General features: G+C 40.8%; 1 non-coding gene across 1 annotated transcript; it reads left to right on the forward strand.

Annotated features, from left to right (window-relative positions):
* Positions 1 to 2,792: 2,792 nt before the first annotated feature.
* LOC116854220 lies at positions 2,793 to 2,897 on the forward strand. The gene has a single exon (XR_004380113.1). It is a non-coding gene; the product is annotated as a U6 spliceosomal RNA (small nuclear RNA).
* The last annotated feature ends 3,712 nt before the right edge of the window (positions 2,898 to 6,609 follow it).

The following is a 6,609-nucleotide window of genomic DNA, read 5'->3' on the forward strand; positions in this document are numbered from 1 at the left end:
CAAAAGGGCTCCCTTCCATATTGTATAAAGAATTCTTATAAGTCAAAAAGAGAAAGGATGCCTGGGTGGCTCAGGTCATGATCCCAGGGTCCTGGGAAGGAGCCCTGCACTTCTCTCTCTCCCTCTCCCTCTGCCTCTCTCCCCCTTTCCCCCTCTCCCCTGCTTATTCACACTCTCTCTCTCTCTCTCTCTCCCAAATAAATAACATCTTAAAAAAAGACAACCCGTTTAAAAAAGGGTTTTAAGACTTCACATAAGGGGCACCTGGGTGGCTCAGTGGGTTAAACCTCTGCCTTTGGCTCAGGTCATGATCTCAGGGTCCTGGGATCGAGCCCCGCATTGGGCTCTCTGGTCAGCACGGAGCCTGCTTCCCCCTCCCCCTCTGCCTGCCTCTCTGCCTACTTGTGATCTCTCTCTCTGTCAAATAAATAAATAAATAAAATCTTCAAAAAAGATTAAAAAAAGACTTCACATAAAACAATATGTAAATGGACAATAAGCATGAAGGGGTGATTAACCATATTAACCATCAGGAAAATGCAATTTAAAACTACAAGGGGATGGGGTGCCTGGCTGGCTCAGTCCATGTACTGTGCAACTCTTGATCTTGTGGTTGTGAGTTCGAGTCTCATTTTGGGTGTTGAGATTACTTAAAAATAAAATCTCTGAAAAAATGACAAAACTACAAGGGATCCCATTACAGAACACCTAAAATAGAAGGCCGACAACACTGGGTTGGTTGGTGTGATATGAAGCAATGGGCACTCTCACACTTGGCAGGTAGAGGTGTTAGAGTGTCGACTGGTTTGGAAAATTGGTTATCATTTAATAAAGTTGAGCATAGGAAAATCCACTCCTGGATAGATTTTTTTAAAAAGACTTTCTTTATTTGAGAGAGAGCATGCACGAGAGAGAGCACAAGCAGGGGGAGAGGCAGGCAGAGGGAGAAGCAGTCTTCCTGTTAAACAAGGAGCCCAATGCAGAACTCGATCCCAGGACCCTGGGATAGTGACCTGAGCTGAAGGCAGATGTTTAACCCACTGAGCCACCGAGGCGTCCCTTTTATTTTTATTTTTTTCTTTTTAAATTAAAAATTAATTTATTTGAAAGTTTACTGTTATTAAAAAAACCCTATACTTTTTATAGTCACTTCTCAGAATGTTTAATGATACCAGTTAATGATATATAAAAGGCGACCAGCTTCTTGAAATGGCTGCAAATGTTTACCATGTACTGGTATTAAATTGGCTTGAACTCTTTGGAAAAAATTGCTGTGACTTTAAGTACAGAGATTTCAAATTCTCAGATTAGAAACAAGATTTTTAAGTCAGGAGGAAATTTAGTAAAAATTCAAGGCTTAAAGGAAATGTTAATAGAAAAACAAAAATACTGTAAAAATAGGTTTTCCCCCACCCCCAAGTTAGGCTAAAAAAAAAAAAAGGTAACCAACCCCACCCCGCCCCCAATATCTCTCTTAGAAAAGTCACCCAATCCTGCACATAGGGCATCCCACACAAAAACAAGTATTAAGCACAAATGTACACAAAGGGTCACTAAAAGCCACAACAATGCACCAATTTTATTTGTAAACGCATGCAAGTTTTAATAAAATATTAGCGAGCACTCAGTAAAGATAAAAAGGCCCACGGGCACAAAGAAAAGATGCGATGAATCATCGGGGAAATGCAAATCAAAATCACAGCGAGCTATCATCCCACAGGGTTACAATGGCTACGGCCCATCCAACACGAAATCCCAGACAGAAGATAGCAGGTACCATTGAAGATGTGGAGAAACTGGAAACTTGTTCACTCCTGGGGGTGGGCATGCCAGAGGGGGCCTCGTCTTGGCGAGCAGGGTGGAGGCTCCTGGAACATTGAAAATGGAACCACCTTACCATCCAGCAATCCTGCGTCTGGGAGGAAGGACCCAGATAACTGAAATCAGCATCTCCAAGAGATACCTACACTTCTTCGTTTGTTGACGCGTTTACAGAAGCAAAGGCGTGGTGGGTGAATGCATAAAGGACATGCGGTGTACACGTACAATGGAAAATTGTTCAGCCGTAAGTAAACCACTGATCACATGAAATAAGGCAGGCACAAAAGGACAAAGATGATTCCACTTATACGAGGGACCTGGTAGCCAAATGTATAGAGAGAACAAGTGCAATGATTACGCCAGGGGCTGGTGGGGGGAGGGATGGGGAATTGGTGTTTAATGGGTTTCCGTTATGGAGGACGGGTAAATCCTAGAGACCTACCATAAAGCATACTGCATATAGTTAACAATACTATATTGTATACTTAAAAACATTTTTAAAGATTTTATTTAGTTAGTTATTTGAGGGGGGGAAGCACAAGGAGGGCAGAGGGAGAGAAAAAAAATTTTTAAAGATTTTATTTATTTATTTGACAGAGATCACAAGTAGGCATAGAGGCAAGCAGGGAGGTGGGGGCGGGGCAAAAGAAGGCTCCCTGCTGAGCAGAGAGCCGGATGCAGGATTCCATCCCAGTACCCTGGGATCATGACCTGAGCCAAAGGCAGAGGCTTTAACCCACTGAGCCACCCAGGAGCCCCTGAGGGAGAGAAAATCTTTAGCACAGGCCACACGGAGCTCAGAGCCCCACGTGGGGCTCTAGTGCACCCTGCTGAGATCATGCCCTGAGCCGAAAATGTGAGTTTCAGTTTGTTTAACTGAAACTCAACAGTTTGTTTAACTGACCGAGCCACCCAGGTGTCCCCAAAATCTTTTTGAAGAGGATAGCTCTTCTAGTAACTATTCTTATCATGCTCGCTTGGGCAGACCGTATATTAAAACTGTAACAATACAGGGAAGATTAGCATGGCCCCTGAACAAGGATGACACGGAAATTCGTGAAGTGTTCCATGTTAAAAAAAAAAAAAATTCTTATCACACACAAATAAAGAAGAAAAGAGGAAACTTTTAGAAGGAATGGTTAAGCTTTTGAAATTGTGGTGATGGTTCCGTGAGTGTTTACTTATCTTTAAACTCATCAATATGTAATAGTAAATGTATATGGCATTTTTGTATCTCAGTCATATCTCAGAGAAAAAAACAAACGTAGGGTTTTTTAAAACCACGAACATAAAGTGAACTCACAATTCTTTGTTAGTTTTTGTTAGCTTCTAGTCCTACTTGAGTTGGTTTTGTTTCTTTTGGTGGGCAATTTCCATTGTTTGAAGAATAGAAAAAAGATATTTTTATCCTAAAAATGTGTTTGGTCGAATAAATGTCTTTACAGGAGATTATCTGTGATTTTATATTTTTTTAAGATTTAAATTTTTTTTTTTTTTTTACTTATTTTACAGACAGAGGTTACAAGTAGACAGAGAGGCAGGCAGAGAGAGAGGAGGAAGCAGGCTCCCCATTGAGCAGGGAGCCCGATGCTTGGGCTCGATCACCAGGACCCTGGGATCATGACCCGAGACAAAGGCAGAGGCTTTAACCCACTGAGCCACCCAGGCGCCCCAGATTATCTGTGATTTTAAATAAACATTACACATTAAAAAAACAAACAAACAAACAAACAAAAAAATCTCACATTGACTGCTGTTCTCGCAATAGCCTGGAGGGGGCGAGAGTGGATACAGGCAGAACTGTCAGGAGGCTAGTGGAGGTGAATCGCGGAAGAACTTTTAGACTCCGACAGGTTGAAACTACACAGGAAGGTAGGTGCCTACGGAAATGGACAAAAGAATAGAACAGAATATGTCATTTCTGAAATAAGTAGAAGGAAAAGCTGGAATGAGAAAAAAAATCCGAGCTAAGGCAAGGAGTAAAAGAAATATAGAAAAGGCGGGACAGGGGGACCTGGGTGGCTCAGTGTGTTAAGCATCTGCCTTCCACTCAGGTCGTGATCCCAGCGTCCTGGGACTGAACCCCAGGTCAGCCTCCCTGCTCAGAGGGTGCCTGCTTCTCCCTTTGCCTCTGCCCCTCCACACCCTCGTGTGTGCCCTCTCTCTCTCTCTCAAATAAATAAAATCTTTTTTTTTTTTTTAAGGAGGGACAATCGGAAATTACAAAATGAATCCAAACTGATAATTTGCATCGTTGGAATTAATGCGGATGATCTAAATCTCCACCACCTGAGAGAAGAGTGGCCAGGCACCGTGGAGAACTGGGAAGGTGGGCTGTCTGGGCTGAGATCCATCCAGTATCAGTGGGAAATGCACTGCAGAATTTGGAGACCTAGAATGAAAAAAAGTGTAAAGCATCTTACTAATAATTTTATGCAGATTGCACCTTGAAATGATTAACATTCTGGATACATTGCTAAATAACATATATTATTAAAATTCACCAATTTTTGAGCTTTTAATTGTGGCAGCTAGAAAAGGCTTAAATTACAGAGATGGTTCACATTTCATTTATGTTGGACAGCATCGTTCTAAATACTCAAAAGACAAATATTGTCAGGCTAGATAAGAAAACTTAAAATCAGGGATCCTGGGTGGCTCAGTGGGTTAAAGCCTCTGCCTTCGGCTCAGGTCATGATCCCAAGGTCCTGGGAATGAGCCCCACATCGAGCCCCACATCGGGCTCTCTGCTCAGCAGGGAGCCTGCTTCCCCCACCCCTGCCCCCTCACCTGCCTCTCTGCCTACTTGTGATCTCTGTCTGTCAAATAAATAAATAAATAAATCTTTAAAAAAAAAAGAAAACTTAAAATCCAGAAACATGTTGTTTACATTTAAACATACAAGATGTAACAAGTTGCTAATTAAAGGATGTAAATAGCCAGAAAGAAAGTTGTTTTAGCACTACTAATGACAGATAGCACAAAGTTTAATGGAAATAGCATTACTAGATATAACCGTGAAAATATAACAGTTTTAATGTGCATGCCCTTAAAAATGGTCTCGAAATAAACGAAGCAAAAATTGACAGAACTCCTCCACCATGTGTATAGGATGAACTGAGATGTGTTGTTAGAGTAAAATGCTCTGCAAAAATTGAAGACCCAGAAGGAAAAAAAAAAAAGGAGGAAGAATGTAAAATATCTTGTATTGGGTATTACACCACTGAAGTGGAAGATTTTAAAAACACCCCTTGTGGCCGCTGGTCGCTGAAGCAGACAAAAAGTAAGAATGTGGATTTGAATAGTACACGAACAAGCTTGATCTCATGCTCACATATATGGAACATGTATTCAGCCACTGCAAAACACACAGTAAAAAATGCTTAGGGAGTTGGTAGGAATGTAGAATGGTGTAGTCAAACAAACCAGTATGGTAACTCCTCAAGAAAGTAAAAATAGAATTACCATTTAATCCAGAAATTCCATTTCTGGGTATCTACCCAAAAGAATAGAAAGCAGGGACTCAGATATCTGCATATACATGTTCATAGCAGGGTTATTCCCAATGGCTACAAAGTGGAAGCAACCCAAGCGTCCATCAACGATGAATGGATAAACAAAACGTGGTCCATCCACACAATGGAATATTTTTCAGCCTTAAAATGGAAGGGAATCCTGACACCTGCTAGAGCGTGGATGGACTTTGAGGATATTACTCTCAGTGACATAAGTCAGTCACAGGAAGGTCAACTACTGTATGATTTCACTCAAATGAAATATTTAGAGTGGTTGCATTCATAGAGACAGAAAACAGAATGGAGTTGCTGGAGGTGGGGAGTCATTGTTTCATGGGGACGGAGTCTCAGTCTGGAAAATTTTTGGAGGTGGATGTTGGGGATGGTTGCACAATGAGAATGTGCCAAATATGAGTGAACTACCCACTTAAAAAACAGTTTAGATCTGTAAGTTTTATGTTGTGTATATTTTACCACAATTAAAGATGCTTAGAGAATCTCTATCTCTTTCTTTCTCCACCCTCCATCCTTCCCTCCCCTCTTTCTCCCTCCATTTTTTTTTTAAGCCAATCATGAAAAAATCTTGTAGATTTCAGGGATAAGTGTGGGGATTTTGCCACCAAGGAGTAATAAAGAGGCATGAGAAGCCCCAAGCTTATGGAAAGGACATGCAAAACCAACTACTCCTTGAGTAGGGAAAGGGGCAGGAGAAGCAATCAGCTTGAACAACATGGGTTTGGGCTGTGCGAGTCCACTTACAATGCATTCTTTTTTCAATACATATATTGGATGCATTTTTGGAGATTTGTGACAATCTGAAAAAACATGCAGATGAACTGTGTAGCCTAGAAATATTGACAAGCTAGGAAGAAGTTAGGTCTGTCAGGAATGCATAGAATATATGCAGATTCTGGTCTATTTTATCATTTGCTACCATAAAATGTACACAACTCTGTTATAAAAAGTTAACATCTATCAAAATTTATGCACATGAACACAGACCACACGTGTATGCCATTCACAGTGTATCCTTATGTAGGCATAAGGTGAGTGATGCTTAATATAAAATTACCAGTGTATTGTTTTTCTTACTGTTTTATAACTTTGCTTTTAAAGAAGGAATCGCAAGTCAGCCCATCATCACAGGTATTTTTTTTTTAAATGCAATAATGTCTCAGATACTGTATCATGAACATGAGAGTAATACTGTCTGTCATTAAAACCTTGTAACAATTCATTCACTAATGTATAGGCTAGACCACAGTGAAGCAGT

The sequence above is a fragment of the Lontra canadensis genome, unplaced genomic scaffold (genome assembly GCF_010015895.1).
Source record: "Lontra canadensis isolate GAN:19392208 unplaced genomic scaffold, GSC_riverotter_1.0 scaffold88, whole genome shotgun sequence".
In the NCBI taxonomy this organism is placed as follows: Eukaryota; Metazoa; Chordata; class Mammalia; order Carnivora; family Mustelidae; genus Lontra; species Lontra canadensis.